Here is a 17,875-nt window from a genome sequence, read left to right as displayed (position 1 = left end):
CCCTGGTCCTAATCCCACCACCTGGGTACTTCTCACTTACCAGTGAATTGTCCAAATTTCCTTAAGAATGACCTTTTTTTAAAAAAAAAAAAATGTGACTTTATGATACTCTCACTTAAAAAGTTTGGCCTGGTTCTCTGTTGCCTATAAAATGAATTCAAGATCTGGCAAGCTCCTTCACCACCTGCCCCTCCCTTACATCTCCATCCCGCAATGAGAATTGTCAAGGGACACCTGGGTGGCTCAGGTTGAGCATCTGCCTTCGGCTCAGGCGGTGATCCTGGAGTCCCAAGATCGAGTCCCACATCAGGCTCCCTCTTTGCCTCTCAGTGTCTCTCATGAATAAATAAAATCTTTCGAGAGAGAGAGAGAGAGAATTGCCAAAACACTTAGCCTCTGCACATGAGATTCCTCCTATCTAGAATATTCTTCTATCTTCAACTGGAAAACTCTTGTTCATCCCTCCAAGCCTTTGCTCAGCTGTTACTTCCTCTGAAGTTTCTCCTGTTTTCCCGTAATAGCACCTGTCACATTGTTCTGTTTGCACGTGGAACTGCACGAAATTTCACTTGAAGACAATTTGCCATTTATCATTGTGTGATCCTGATTCCTACCAACACAAATGGAGCCACAGGGAATCATCGTAAGCCAACTCTCACTGCCTCCTCATTCCCACCCGTGCACAGGACTTCCACGCCCCGCAAGCCCCCTCCGACCTCAGTAATTTTACGCTGAGAGCCCTGGGGTTTCCTGCATGTCCCTCTGCCATGTGCCCTCATGCCCCAAGGGTGCCCCCTCACCAGGGCCACTCTGGGACCGCCTTCCTGCTCACGTTCCTTTCCAAGGTGACATCAGGCAGGGGAATGGTGCCCTGCCCTCTCCGGTTCTTGCCCTGGTTTTGGGTAGCCGTTTGTCCCGTGGCCACTGAAGCGGGACTGTCCGTGTCCCCTATCGGGAAGCAACAACCGTGGAGTCATTCCTTTCCTTCTGCGGAGGCCCTGTGCCCACAGCAGGCTGGGACAGGCACAGGGCAGTGCCCGTGAGGGGCCGGTGGGCCCTGGGGCCTTCCACACGGCCTGGAATGGCCTGGAATGGCCTGGAAGGCGGGGGTGCTCAGGGGTTCTTGAAGGAATGCGACAAGGAGGAGTCTCTAGCAAGTGATGACCTCTCCAGCTGTGCTGTCCCTTCTCTCTACAGGTGGAGGAGCAGCACCAAAGACACAGTGACTATACGGGTCGGTTTAAATTTTTTATTATTATTATTTATGACAGTCACACACACACACACACACACAGAGAGAGAGAGAGAGAGAGAGAGAGAGAGAGAAGCAGAGACACAAGCAGGCAGAGGGAGAAGCAGGCTCCATGCACCGGGAGCCCGACGGGGGACTCGACGTGGGACTCGATCCCGGGTCTCCAGGATCGCGCCCTGGGCCAAAGGCAGGCGCCAAACCGCTGCGCCACCCGGGGATCCCCTATAAGGGTCGGTTTAAAGCACCGCAGCGTCTGGCGCCTCCGGGTCCGCAGCAGATCGTAGCCTGAAAAGCAGCGGTTGGATCAGACGTCTGCAAAGGAGCACATCCTAGTAATAAAAAGAACAACGAAGAGGAGAACAGGCCTGGGGGAAATGGGAACAGGGACACAACAGCAAAAATTAGATACGCAAAATTACTGTATAGTTGAGGGTTTGTTTTATTCTTTTCGAGAGCGAGAGCATGTGGGGGGTGCGCAGGGAGAGGGGGGATCTCAAGCAGGCTCCACGCTCATGCAGAGCCTGACCCGGGGCTCGATCTCAGCACCCTGACACCCTGACCGGAGCCGAAATCTAGAGGCGGCCGCGTGACCCACTGAGCAGAGCCACCCAGGCCCCCGGATTGGTGCACAGTTTTGGGGGGCAGCGGATTCGCAGCTCTGCGGCCTTCCAGCGCCGGCACCGGGCTCCGGTGGGGAGGCGAGGGGCGGGCGGCGGGCGGCAGGAGGGCAGGAGGGCAGGAGGGCAGGAGGGCAGGAGGGCAGGAGGGCAGGAGGCTGCTGTGCGCGAGGCCTCGGGACGCGCCCCCCCAGCTGCCCGGGCGCCGCGTTCGGGGGCGTGCACGGCGCACCCCCGGCCCCCCAGCCCCCGGCACCCCTGCCCCCCGGCCCCCGCCCCCAGCCTACCCCCGCACCCCTGCCCGCCCCGGCCTCCCCAGCGCCCTCCCCGACCTCCTCGCACCACCCCCGCCCCGCGGCCTCCCCCTGACCTCCCGACCTCCCGGCCTCCCTGGCCTCCCCGGCCCCCGCCCCCAGCCTCCTCGGCACCCCCCGGCACCCCCGCAACCCCCTCCGGCACCCCCAGCCCCCCGCCCCCCCAGCATCCTCGGCTCCCCCCGACCTCCCTCCGGCCCCCCAGCCTCCCCCGGCACCCCTGCCCCCCCGGCCTCCCCCCGCTGCCCGACCCTACCCAAAGCAGCATCCGAGCATCGGCTCGCGGATCCCAGGCCCCCCGCGGCCCTCCCGTCCCCTCCTGAGCCGAGGCGGCCGCGGGGCCGGTGGCGGGCTGGGGCGCAGCCGCGCGCTCCGGTCCCAGGGCCCCGTCGCACCCCGCGGTCGGCGGCCCTCGGGGACCGCGCTGAAGGCTCCCCGCGCCCGGCCGGCCGCCCTCTGCCGTGGCTCTGCCTCCCTCTACGTCTCTCATGAGTAAATTAAAAAACACACACACAATCTTTAAGAAGGAGGATGTATTGATCCGTGAGAGGCAGAGAGGAGAGCCACAGGCAGAGGGAGAAGCAGGCCCCCCGCCCCGGACCCGATCCCGGAACCCCGGGGTCACGCCCTGGGCCCTAGAGAGGCTCAACCGCTGAGCCCCCAGGCGCCCCCATCACTGATAAGCTGGTTTAAGTGCATTTCAGGACTCAAGTCGCATCCGCCTGCACAAATCATGTCTATTTTCTGGATGCAGAGGAGCAAGTGGATCAGATGTTTGTTGTAGATGCCCGTGTGGTCTGGGCAAAGAAGCCAGTGTGGAAAACACGAGATGACGGTGAAGCCTGTTCAGGGTTAACCCCCACGGTCCGGCACCCCAGAGCCTCTCTTAGCTCCTACCACCAAGGGGGGGGGGGTGGCCCTCCACTGTGCCCACCTGGAGCTGCCCCTTCCTCTTCTTGGAGGCCAGCCCCAGCCCCAGCTGGGCCACACCTAGTGCAGCACCATAAGGGGTGATTATTACCCCCCAGGGACAATAATAGGACGCGCAATAATTATATGATACATAACTAATAACAGGATGTGCAGTTTCACGCATCGCCCACCCAGTAAGCTGGAGAAAGTCTCCACTGATGCAAAGCACCAATGGCTCTCACGCCATCCCTCACCATCTGCCACACAACCACAGAATTCTGTGTGCCTGCCTGGTGCCACTTGGGCACGTGCCGAACAGAAACCAGAGACTTGCCACCCAGTCGTTGCCCGGTACTTAGCAACACAGTCCCCTATACCTATCTAAAGAACGTAGGGCTCTAGCAATTGGAGGAAAATGTGACCTTACTGGTTGCCATATGTGGATTCCTTCTCTGGAAGCTTGTGAGTCACTAGGACCTTCTGCTTGGCTGAACCCGCCCCCATGGTTGGAGAACCAACTTGGAAAGAGGAGGAACATTTTCAGTGATAATAAGTGTGTTCCTCGGAGCCAACTTCTCCATCTGTTCACACCATTTCCATCTATAAGAATGTACATAGGTTCGGAGTCTGAGTGGATGTCAGACTAGCCAAGGTCACTGTGCGATCAGCCATTGCAGATGGGGTCACTGGGGACAGCACTTGTTGCTCTGGAAAATGGAGACGCTGAGAAACACTCTTGGTATGTGCCCTTCATTGCTGGCTTAAGAGGGGACAGATGACAGGGACCCTCGAGATGAATTCACTGCGGAGAAAGGAAAGGAAATGTCTTCAGAAACGATCCTCTGGGGTCTAAATAAATGGTTGAGCCAAAGGTATTCTTATTTGGTGTTTCATTGAATCTTTTTCAAGAAGGAATAAAGGTGTTGGGTGAATGGACACGTCGTATGTCCATTTATATTGTCTTTTAAGCCTTGATTTAAATTTTACCTTACGGTCTTCCAATCTTTTTAAATGCTGGGTATCCATAGGACACAAGCTTGTTCAGTACCACCCTGCCCTGGTCCTTGTGCTTTGGAAGGCCCTGCTCTGGCCACCAGAGCCTATGTCACCCCCTCCTACTCCCTGACCATATCTGGGTGCCCGGGATCCCTCAGTCTCATCAGGACCTGCAAGGGTCTCCTCCTCATGCTCCTAACAGAGGACTGCCCCCCTGGTGAGCAAAACTGCAGGCCTGAAGAGCGTGCATCTTAAAAGCTCTCATCACAAGGAAAAAAAACCTGTAACTATGTGTGGTGACAGATGTTCACTAGGCCTCGTGTGGTGACCATTTCACAATACATAGAGATATTGAGTCATTATATTGTACACCTGAAACTAGTATATGTCAATTATGTCTCAATGGAAAAAAGTAACCATGAAGGGACAGATGTGTTAACCTTATTGTGGCAATGATTTCACAATAGGGAACATGTAGCAAAACATCTCATTGTACACCGTAAACAGACACAATGTTATATGCCCATATATCTTCATAAAGCTGGAAAACAGTAACAGAAACAAAAGAACTGGAAGTCTGATAAGTGGCTGATGCAGTGATGTGAATAGAACAGGGTCACACGGATTGGGGTGTTCAGCTAGGTCGGCTTGAGGCCCTCTATGACTAAGCTAGGGATGGACCATGGCCTGGGGCCTGGGGCTGTTCTCACCACCACATCCTGACACAGAACTACGAGAACTCTAAGTTCAGATGTGGATGTCAAGCAAGATCTCTGTGAAGGTATCTTTGTCAAGACAGGAAGATAAACATACCTTAAAATTCTTAAATATTTACACATGTGTTATGTGGATCTGCAACTGTATTCTTTCCCCAAACACCCCTCTCCCATTTATTAGGGAAGATCCTAAAAGAACTGATTGCTGCTATAATGGATTCACCGATGCGTTAAAACATATTGTTAGAGTAATAAGGTTACTTCTGGATTTAAGTGATTTTGGTTTAGTAATGGTTCATACTTAAAAGGATCTAATCAGGGCAGCCCGGGTGGCTCAGTGGTTTAGCGCCGCCTGCAGCCCAGGGTGTGATCCTGGTGTCCCGGGATCGAGTCCCACATCAGGCTCCTTGCATGGAGCCTGCTTCTCCCTCTGCCTGTGTCTCTGCCTCTCTCATGAATAAATAAAATCTTAAAAAAAATAAATAAAAGGATCTAATCATAATTTTTTTTCTTGGTTGGGGAAAGAAGAGAGGCGGGATTGTTGGTACAATAAAATTTTCTCGAATTGACTAATTTGACATGGGTACAAAAAGATCCTTCCTACTGCTCTTCCCGAGCTTGAAAAACATACTGGGTTTTCATGCAAAACCTACATATAAATGTGTTTTTGCCTTTCAATGCTTTGATTATTCAGTTGGTTCATTGTCCAGGACTGTTGGTTTCTTTTCATTGTTGTTTTATTCTTGTAGTTTTATTTGAGCTGTTTGCATTTACCATGAGCAGACATTTCTCCAAAGAAGACATACAGATGGCCAACAGACATATTACTTAACCATCAGGGAAATGCAAATCAAAACTACAATGAGGTATGACCTCACACCTGTCAGGATGGCTAAAATGAAAACACAAGAAACAACAGGTGTTCAAAAGGGTGGGGAGAAAGGGGAATGCTCTTGCACTGTTGGGAAGGCAAACTGGTGCAACCACTGTGGAAAACAGTGGGGGAGGTTCCTCAAGAAGCTAAAAATCAAACTATCCAGTAATCCCATTACTGGGTATTTACCCAAAGAATAGAAAAACACGAATTCAAAGGGATACATGTACCCCTATGTTTACAGCTGCAGTATGTACAATAGCCAGGATATGGAAGCAGACCCAGGGCCTATCAGCTGAGGAACCGATAAAGAAGACGTGGTATGTGGAATGTGGTATATGGATGTGACAATGGAATATTACTCATCCACAAAAAAGAATGAAATCTTACCATTTGCAACAACATGGTTGGAGCTAGAGTATAATACAAAGCAAAATAAGTCAGAGAAAGACAAATGCCATATGATTTCACTCATATGTGGAATTTAAGAAACTAAACAAGTGAGCAAAGGGGAAAAATAGAGAAAGACAAACCAAACAACCAGCTCTTAACTATAGAGAATAAAACACATGGTTACCAGAGGGGAGTTGGGTGGGGTGATGGGTGAAATAGGGAAGGGGATTAATTAAACTTATTAATTAAACTTACCTTGCGGAGCACTGAGTAATATGTGGAACTGAATCGTTATATTGCACATGTGAAACTAACATAACACTATATGTTAACTACTCTGGAATTAAAATTTTTAAAAATGTGAGTCAATGAAAAAAAAAAAAACAACCTTGGACTCTTTTCTCATTTTTCTTCTCCTTCCTTCTCTACTGTCATGCCCTAGATCAGGCAATGGTACCCGGTGGGCCTGGCTTGGCCTTTGCACTGAATCTTGGAGCTAAGGCAGCTAATGTTCTTATTCCAAAGCCCAGGGATAGCGTGACCCATGAATGTGTGCGGAGGTTAGAGGTGTCTCTGCATTCTGGCAAACTTTGAAAGATGCTCCAGAAATAGAATGCACAAGAGCCATCTGACCCTACACCCCGGGAGGCATACATCAGCGGGACAGACTATGTGCTTGCCTAAAGAACTCCTGGACATTCAGCCCTTTAGTGATTATCTTTGGAAATGCACGGTGTTTTGAAATTCAAAAACCTAAAGGCAGAAACAAAAAAACCCCACAAATCCTGCATACTTTGATATACTTTTGCTCATCATTGCATGCTTCTGTGTAAACTGGTGAAAATTCTATGTGATACAGAAGGTATTTCTGATTAAAAAGCATTATGATTGAGGCTTGTTTTAAATGTCCAGATAGTTTTTTGTCAAGTAAGACAAGTGTTCAATGTCACGGATGCCATTTTGGATGAATTAAATAAATAAATCCTCAATAACCAGCTGATTTTCCATTGTTATTCTCATCTTAACAGGTGACGACACTGAGTCTTGGAAGAGTTAATAACTTCCTGAAGGATCATGTATTTGAACTTGCTTACATTGTGCCAAAGTCTCAGTTATTTCTACCACAGTATTAATAAAGATATTAATTATATAAAATTAAATATACATATATATCAGAAATTAACTATTTTCCATATAATAGAAATTACACATTTTATGCAGATAAAATGCGTAACAGAACATATGCATTACCTATATAAAAACAGAAATTACACACACACACACACACACACACACACACACACAAGCATATACTAGCTCAGGAATCCAGTTCCAAGAGAGGTCCCAATGGGAAATGCTGCATTTCTTCACAGCTCCCCAGGTTCATTTCACAGTAACTATGAAATATAATTTGCTAAGTATCTTAAAGTATCTTTTTAGGCATAAATAAAACATGTAGTATCCATAGTTTTCATGCTTGTTATTTTATTTTTTTAAAGATTTATTTATTTATTTGAGAGAGTGTGCATGAGTGGGAGGGGCAAAGGGAGGAGAGAGAGAATCTCAAGCAGAGTCCACGCTGGGCATGGAGCCCAACGGATGGCTTGATCTCATGACCGTTAAGATCATAACTTGAGCTGAAACCCAGAACTGGATGCTGACCCAACTGTGCCACCCAGGTGTCCCTGTTGTGGTTTTATTTTAAAATCAATTTCAGGGGCAGCCCCGGTGGCGCAGCAGTTTGGCGCCGCCTGCAGCCTGGGGTGTGATCCTGGGGACCCTGGATTGAGTCCCGCGTGGGGCTCCCTGCATGGAGCCTGCTTCTCCCTCTGCCTGTGCCTCTGCCCCCCTCTCTCTGTGTCTCTATGAATAAATAAATAAAATCTTTGAAAAAATAAAATCAATTTCAGGAAAATGTTTAAAATCATTTGGAAGCAAATAATAGGGAATGTAATAATTCATGAGCAATAAGAGCATTTATGTCCTTGATTTTTATCTCCCAAGTATGATACCAAGTATAAGAGCATTAATGTGTTTAGGCATGCAACATATGCTACAACTTAACAGAATAATAAAAAGAGGCCCTATCCAGTGATTCCACTATTCTTCCAAGCGTTGGAGGAGAAGAGTGTTGCACAACTTAGATAAGACATTGTTTGAGAAACACACACTTTGATGTTAGTGGTATATATTTCAAGAAAAAAAATCAATTTAATGAACTTTCGCTCAGTACCTTAATTTCCCAGAACACAAATATGATAGCAATTACCAATTAGTCATCTGCTATATTGCAGCCACTTTGACTTAGATTACTCTTAGTGCACAACGTTCCTCATTTTTTAGGTGAAGAACCTGTCAGGGAGGTTAAGGAGCTTGGCTAAGGCCTCACTTGGAACCTATTCAAGTTTCAATAAAGACCTTCATCTTGGGACCCCGGGTGGCTCAGTTGGTTAAGCTTCGAATTCTTGATCCTGGCTCAGACTTGATCTCAGGGTCGTGAGTTCAGCCCCATATTGTATGTGAATCCTCATACAAACATATACACACACATAAATACAATACCTTCATCTTTTTTTTTTTTTTTAATGATAGTCACACAGAGAGAGAGAGAGAGAGGCAGAGACACAGGCAGAGGGAGAAGCAGGCTCCATGCCCCGGGATCCCGACGTGGGATTCGATCCCGGGTCTCCAGGATCGCGCCCTGGGCCAAAGGCAGGCGCTAAACCGCTGAGCCACCCAGGGATCCCCACAATACCTTCATCTTAACACTAAATCTATTACCTCCCATGGGCTAAGACCAGGAACTTTGGAGAAACTAGATGGAAATCTTGACAACGCTGTACCAATCTTGTTCCGTTGGTGTACCTCCAAAGTGTGTAGGATATCACTCACTATATTATTTTTCTGGCATCCAGATCTTCCTAGAATCTTCTAGGACAAATTCCTTAATATACTGAAATCTCATCAAGAGTTAAAGGGACACCTGGATGGCTCAGTCAGTTAAGCATCCAATTCTGGATTTCAGCTCAGGTCGTGATCTCAGGGTTGTGAGATTGAGCCCTGCATCCAGCTCCCCTCTCAGCAGGGAGTTTGCTTGAGGATTCTCTCTCCTTCTGCCCCCACCTCCCACCCCTGTGCTCTCATTCTCTCTAAAATAAATAAATAAATCTTTAAAATTTAAAAAGCTAATGATGCAAAAGGGCCCTTAACGAATGTCATGTAGGTGATGAAGTATTCATTCCCATTTTAGAAAAATAAAAGCAAATCTCAGAGAAATACAACTCTTGTGTGCTACTGGGAAAAGGATACAAGCCACCACCACAACCAAAACCTATTAATTGCATCCAATCTCCCCACCCTCAGCTATTATTTGCAAAGCAGTGGAAAGAGTCTTGGGCTGGGAATCCACTGGCTTAAACCATCATATTTAACAGGGTGAGGTCATGCAAGCTTTTGGATTTGTTGGTGGTATGCTTTTCAGATGTTCCTTGTGGGGTAACAATGGAGGCCTTGCCAAACCCCCAACCAAGGCAGTTGTTAGGATAAAATGAAGTATATTTAAAGGTGTTTGGGAAAGGGTATAAATGCTGTATGCAACTATAAATAAATGTGTACCAACGTATTACTGTATCATCATTCATTGAAGGCACAGAGCTCCTCATCCGTAAATAGACTAAAGTAAGATGTGTCTTTAAGGATATAGGCAGCCCACTAAGAAGACTCAGTGGAGAAAGTGACAAAGACCCCAAGTTAGGGGGCAGCGAGGAGGAACAGAGAAGTGGGGTTTTAGAATGAGCAGACACACATCAGAAAGGGGTAGATAAAAGCTCACATTTCAAACAAACAAACAAAACCCCCTTTCTTCTGTGCCCAGAAGGGTTGTATTTGAGTCCCCATCAAGATAAGAGACTCACAGACTCACAAGCAATGTTCACCTCGGGCTGTAGGTGAGAGGAAATGACAAGCTTTGTAACCTGTGCAATTTCTATCGTCCGGAAAGGGTCCCACTCACCTTGAGGAGCATGACGCCAGCCATGAATCGACCCACCGGCACAGGGAAAAGCCCCATTTTCTGATCTTAAAAGTAAACCGTGTCAGAAAAGTACTTTTAGAAGCATTTTAATTTTTCCCAACTCCCCACAATGGTTTAAGGCAGATCAGTGAAGCCGAACATAAGAAAAATATTCAGGACCTATAAGGGACCGAGCCGGGTGCCGGAAGCTGTGAGGTATTTGTAAAGAGAAGCACCTGATGAGTTGAGAACACATAATATAATTAATTAAAAAGAAAGAAAGCCACAGTATTTCAATTGTAACCCCGTGAGCATTTTCCTTCCTTTTCCTTTCGTGCTTGACACAGAAGCACATGTCAAAGTTTTATTTACACGTTTTAAGACTGTAATCATGATTTCTGCAGACCTTCTCAGATGATTGCAGGGCATACAAGATACTTGATTTTTAAAAAATAACTCTGGCTGTGAAAATTATTCTAAAGAGAGCTGGAGTTGAGCTGATGATCATGTTTGCGATGAGCTGGATGGGGCGGGATTTTTCCACACACTATTGCCAACGTTCAGGACTTTGTGTCTGACGATCAAGACACAGCCACTTGCCCAGGCTCACAAACTAAGACTGGTTAAGCCCATATCACGAAATCCTATCCAGTTTAACTTCATGAAAACCTTTGAGACATGTATTTCCTTCCTCGGTATGCATATGTCAACAAATATTTACATTATATACTAAGTAAACATGGTCTAAAGTCCAATCTTCTACAGTGTTTGAGGCTCAGCACTGGGCGCGTTTCACATAATTCAACATAGGAAATGGATGCCCAAGGGCATGTCTGGATATGTGTGGATTATTTGTATCCTGATACCAAAGGTGCATTTGAAATGAGCAAAAGCACCTGTGATTACAAGAACGTGGCTTTAATGATCGAGGCACAGGAAAAAAAAAAAAAAAAACTGTGATTTTTAAATGGTTCTTAATTCCAGTATTATTTTTAAAACGTGTTTTTACGAACAAATTGAAAGCCAGGTAGAGGTATGGAGTTACACTTGTTTTACTGAACGTTTTCAATTTGAGTCTTTTAAGAATTCCTTAGATTGTTCATGCGTGTTACCACAAACACAAAAGCACCATGACTATGTTTGCTACCCTAGAATATTTTAAGTTTTAAAAAATGTGGTCCAACTGTACAAAACATAAGAGTGAGTGATAAGACACTTGCTTTTGCAAGATTCCTATATGAATTCCAAGGATTGTGTATCTTGGCATTGCACATTTGGTGATTTTTGTTTTGTTCTGTTCTATTTGGTCAATGTATGGGTGATTTTTAATTGCATTCACAATTCTAAATTATTTTCCTAAGTAATTTAATTAAAATGCTACATTAAATACGGTTTTGGAGCAAGGTACGTTGGGAATACAATGTAATGTAATTAACCTAAAATAAGATGACATAGCTTTCCTTTCTTCTCAGATAATTGGATGGACTTTGGGATCACTGTTAATCACTTTGTCTTTTACAAACAGTCAGTAGTAGTATATGATACAAGAAAGAGTGCTACCACGTAGTAATTGTTACACGATTTTATTCTTGTTTAAGATAGCGTATCTGTCTCGGTTTGATCCTTGAATATTGCCTAATAATATAAATCAGGGGACACTGGGTGGCTCAGTGGTTGAGCATCTGCCTTCTGCCTGGGGTGTGATCCTGGATTCCCGGGATCGAGTCCCACATCAGGCTCCCTGCACGGAGCCTGCTTCTCTCTCTGCCTCTCTCTGTGTGTCTCTCATGAATAAATAAGTAAAATCTTTATATATATATATATATATATATATATATATATATATATCAGGCCTTTAAATGTGATGTATCTTAGAGTAAAATATGCAAAAGGATATTACAGTATTTTCGATCTATAATTTGGAAAGACTGGTATCACCCATGTTCACACTATGATCTTTAATTTCTCATTGGTAGTGAGGTTACTTGCTTTCTCTGGGGAAGGGATAGACAATCTGAACTCAGTGGCAATCAAGAAATAGAAGACTTTTCGGGGGATCCCTGGGTGGCTCAGCGGTTTGGCGCCTGCCTTTGGCCCAGGGCGCGATCCTGGAGTCCCGGGATCGAGTCCCGCGTCCGGCTCCCGGCATGGAGCCTGCTTCTCCTTCTGGCTGTGTCTCTGCCTCTCTCTCTCTCTCTATGTCTATCATGAATAAATAAAAAAATAAAATTAAAAAAAGATTAAAAAAAAAAAAAAAGAAATAGAAGACTTTTCTCACCATTATCGTCATCTCATGCTAGTGTAAAACAGGGATAATGACAGCACTGACCTCTCAGGCTCATGGTGACGGTTGAATGGCCATAAATGTCAGCTACAGTTATTACTGGAACTCTCAACCATTTTGGACTATGTAACCTGTTCATATCAATCAGACTGAAATCTTTCAAACATAGCTCAACTATATGTTGTCTAGAGGCAAGGAATGAATTTGTATTAAGATTTTTATCATGAAGATAAGTCAACATTCCAGTCAATACCTTATTTTCAACAAAGAAGTTACCCAAAGTAATAACACCTACTATCTATGGGGGTGTGATGAATTCCAACCCACTTACATCGTTGAGTAAAGGTTGTAATGAACAAGGCAATCAGTGTGACTTCTGAGAGGGACACATTTACCAAACCCTTGGACCAGCGCATGCAAACCATTTAGTCCAGGGACATCTGTACTCCATGAATCTCTTTGGATGGTAGATAGCTCCTGCCAGAAACAGAACCAGCTTTTTTAATGTCACCTCCCTCCTTCTTATTTCCTAGTAATGAAAAGAGCAACTGCCACAGATCTGGTCCAAAAAAGTGAGAGTAAGTGAACAATTCAGTCATAATTAAACTAGGCAAAACAAAACAAAACAAAGAAACAGGGAGCAATGATTGCAACAAGAATTCCTATTGGGATGAACTAGAAATGGAATTTTGCAAATGGTGTATGCACCCTAACTCCAGTGTCAGCAGATCCTTGATTTCTTGTGGAAGAAATTCGTGATCTGCATTTTGAGGAGAAGCAGCTCATAGTTTCCAACAGGGAGCAATGTGGGTATTTTGGGTGAGAGTTCTTCATTATGAGGACTTTCCTGTGTGTCTGCTCCATAGCATAAGTCACTGCCTCTGGCTCCAAGAGTACCAAATGCCAATACCAAATCTCTCCTTACTCCCTTACATTTCGGGGGTATGGGTAACCCCACGCCTAGCAGAGAACCACTGTGGTAGATAAGGACATAAGAACTAGGCACACAATTTCATACTGGGATGACATGTCTTCACTGACTAAACCCAAGAGATTAGATTTGGTTTAGTAGATGGGGGCACAAAGTCACTTGGCAACATTTCAGGAAAGGACATTCTAGGAAAGACGAATGCAAAGAGTTGTGGTTAAGAGAATGGATTCATCTTAGCTCTTCCACTTCCTAGGTGTGACGTGTTGCACAACTTCTTACTAAGGAAGGGATAATGATGATCTTTGCCTCCCAGGCTTGCTTAATCCTGGGAAGATTAAGTGTGGTAACATGGGTCACTAACTCAGCTCAGTTCCTGGTACACAGCAAGCACTCAGATGTTACGGGCTGTGAGGCATAAAGCTAGCAAGGTGGGAGTTTATGCATTTAATGGAGGTCATTCACAAGGACCAAGAATTTGTCAGAATAACGTCCACCAGAAGAAACCAAGGTAAATTAGGGCGGCCTCAGAAAAAACTACAAAAATAAGGCAAATGGTAATTCTCTACCAAGAGAAACATGTCTTATTTGCTGTCCTGTTAACTGGTAAAGAAAAAATTAAAGTGTATTTTCATAAATTCGTAAGGCAGGAGATAAGCTTTCATGTTTATTATTTTGTGCCATATTTTATTTTATTTATTTTCTTAGACAGGGAGGGGGGAGAGGCAGAGGGAGGGGTAGAGAAAGAATCTTAAGCAGGCTCCACACCCAGTGCAGAGCCCGACACAGGACGACACAGGACTCGATCTCACCACCCTGAGATCATGACCTGAGCTGAAATCAAGAGTTGGATGCTTAACTGACTGAGCCACCCAGGTACCCCCATTTCGTGCCATATTTTAAATTCATCATAGAATGTTTAAATTTGTACAATTCGGGGATGCCTGGGGGGCTCAGCGGTGAGCATCTGCCTTTGGCTCAGGGTGTTATCCCGGGGTCCTGGGATCGAGTCCGGCATCCGGCTTCCTGTATGGAGTCTGCTTCTCCCTCTGCCTGTGCCTCTACCTCTCTGTCTCTCATGAATGAATAAATAAAATCTTAAAAATAAATAAATAAATTTGTACAATTCAGGAACTCTACACTTGATGATTCACAACTGCTCAGCCTATGTCAAAATGTTTTGTTTCATTAATTATGAATTTAGTGCAGGAATCCACTTATGAATACATATAAAGACAAGGAAGCCGTGCATTCTTAAATTCTTAATCTAACAAATAAATATGAGTACCTAATATGCTCTTCTCTAAGATAGCCTGTAATTCATGTTTTCACTAATTGAGACAGAACTTCAATCTAACACATTTAATCAGATATATATTCATATTTATATAAATTTTAGGTAAGAATAACATAAAATACTAAAATGACACTGGTAATATGTACTCAGTGCCTGCAATAATAGAATATCACCTGATCCAGAATCTAGGACCTGACTTTTTCTAAATGAATAAAACACTAGAGATTTAAATACCTTTATGCCAAAATAGTACAGTAATGTAAATGTGATATTTAATACATACACGTTACTGCATAATTAGTATTGGGCACTTTAAAATAGATGCTCACTGCCCAAAGATAACAGTAACCCAGAACTATCACAGTCACAAGCTACCAGGAAGGCCATTATGATTACTGCAATTATTTTTCACACTCGGTAGTGCCCTGTCTCTATTTCATGGGCCAGGTCACTGTGACATTACTAGTTTGATAATTCACAAAACAGAAAACTACGCTATCACCAGAGTACCAATCATTATATGTATGTATTTCTACATACTAGCACTAATTAGAAAGTGAAATTTAAAAAAAATTCCAGTTACACCTGGGTGGTTTGGCAGTTGGGCAGCTGCCTTCGGCTCAGGTCGTGATCCCAGGATCCGGGATTGAGTCCCACATCGGGCTCCTGCAAAGAGCCTGCTTCTCCCTCTGCCTGTGTCTGCCTCTCTGTCTCTCTCTCTGTGTCTCTCATAATAAATAAATAAATCTTTATAAAAAATTTTAAAAATTCCACTCACAATTGCATCAAAATGAATAAAATACTTAGAAAAAAATTTTTACAAAAGGAGTACAAGATTGGTACTGAAAACTACAAAACATTGCTGAGAAATTTTTTAAAAATGGACAGATAGTCCATGTTCATTGTATGCTTCAAGGGACAGAAACTACAGCATAACTGGGTGATGGGCATTAAGGAGGGCACGTGAGGTGATGAATACTGGGTGTTATACTCTATGTTGTTAAATTGAATTTAAACAAAACAAAACCCCAAAGGACAGATATCACAGAAAACCTCAATATCAAAATGTCAGTTCTCCCAACTTTAACCTATATATTCAATGTAATTCCTATCTCATTCTAGCAGGTGTTGTCTATCAACAAGCTGATTCTAAAACTTTTTTTTCAAGATTATGTTTATTCATGAGAGACACAGGCAGAGGGAGAAGCAGGCTCCTTGCAGGGAGCCCGATGCGGGACTTGATCCCAGAACCCGGGGGTCACACTCTGAGCCAAAGGCAGATATGCTCAACCACTGAGCCACCCAGGCGTCCCTGATTCTGAAATTTATATGGAAATGCAAAGAAACCAAAAATGCTAACATAATTTTCAAAAAGAACAAATTGTTAGAATTATAATCTTCTTTCAAAACTTTTTATATGGCTGTAGTAACCATAACAGTGAGGTACTGGTACAGGGATAGCATATAGATAGATGGAACGGAGTAGAGTCCAGATAGAGACTCATGAATATAAAGACAACAGATTTTTTTGACAAAAATACAGATGCAATTCAGTGGTGGGAGGATATTTTTTTTTTTCAACAAATGATTTTGGGACAACTGGATATCACTATACAAAAAAAACAATTTTAAATGTTTTAAATGACCACTATTCACACCATAAACAGAATTAACTCAAAAGGACCAAGTGATAAATTGATGCTCACCAAAATAAAAAACTTGTATCCTGGCTTTAAAAGACACCGTTGAGGGATCCCTGGGTGGCGTAGCGGTTTGGCGCCTGCCTTTGGCCCAGGGCGCGATCCTGGAGACCCGGGATCGAATCCCACGTCGGGCTCCCAGTGCATGGAGCCTGCTTCTCCCTCTGCCTGTGTCTCTGCCTCTCTCTCTCTCTGTGACTATCATAAATTAAAAAAAAAAAAAAAAAAAAAAGAAGATTGCAAACTAGTGCTCACTTCGGCAGCACATATACTAGAATCCTACAAATTAAATCCACAGTGGAGGGACGCCTGGGTGGCTCAGTGGTTGAGCATCTGCCTTCGGCTTGGGTCGTAAATCAATCAATCAATCAAACAAACCAACCAACCACAGTGAAATTAATTAATTAATTAATTAAACCACAGTGGAATACCACTACATATCCCCTGGGATGGCTATAATGAAAAAAACAAACAAACAATACCTACGTCTGGTAAAGATGTGGAGAAACTGGAATGCTTGCTCACTGCTGATGGGGGATGTAAAATGGTCCAGACACCTTGGAAAACTGCTTGGCTGTTTCCTGAAAAGTTAAACATACACTTACCATATAGCTGGAGCAATTCCACCTCCAGATATCTATTCAAGGAAAATGACAACACATGTCCTCAAGGAGGCTTGCACGTGACCTTCAGAGCAGCATTACCCATCACAGGTAAAGAGTGACGGACAATTGCAACGATCATCAAGTTGTGAATGGATTAACGAAATGTGGTCTATCCATACAATGCACTACTTACTACTCAACAATGAAAACGAGCCAACTACTGATACATGCCACAACCTGGATGAATATCAAAAACATGTGAAAGAAGCCAGATACAAAAGATGACATACTGCATGCTTCCATGTATATGTAATATCCAGAAATGGTAAATCTATACTGACAGAAAGATCAGTGGTTGGCTGGGGCTGGGGATGGGAGCAGGAATGATTACAAACAAGCATGAGGGAACTTTTGGGGGATGAAGGAATTGCCCTAAAGTTGGATTATGGTGATGGTTACATAACTATAAAAATCTCCTAAAAATTATTGAGTTGTACAGTTACAATGGATGACTTTTTGGTATGAAAATTAGACTTCAATACACTGTCAAAAATAAAGGAAAAAAAAGACACTTCAAGTGAAATTGGATCAAATACGGGTGATGTAAAGGGTGAAGTCCATCCTGAAATAAAGATGGCAGTCAATATATGTTTGTACAACGAATAGTGAACTTTTAACCCTGGCTAACTGGGAGAGAAAAAAAGAAAAACTTAAAAATATTTATAAATTTTTTTAAATATCATTATTATTTAACTTTCTAACCACCTTGGTTTACTTAGCTGGAAAATGGGAATAATAATAGTACATGGATAGTACAAGGATTCCTAGGGATAGAATGAAGCCTAATGAGATGATGGACGGAGAGCTTTCAGTATAATGCTCGGCAGAGAAGTGCTAAGTATTACCTATTAGCAATCAAAAAAATACTCAGGTTTCCTCTATATATATGTGAACATACTGAACAAAACATATATA

This window comes from Vulpes lagopus, chromosome 11, assembly GCF_018345385.1.
Source record: "Vulpes lagopus strain Blue_001 chromosome 11, ASM1834538v1, whole genome shotgun sequence".
NCBI classification, from domain to species: Eukaryota; Metazoa; Chordata; class Mammalia; order Carnivora; family Canidae; genus Vulpes; species Vulpes lagopus.
This window is presented reverse-complemented; position numbering follows the sequence as displayed.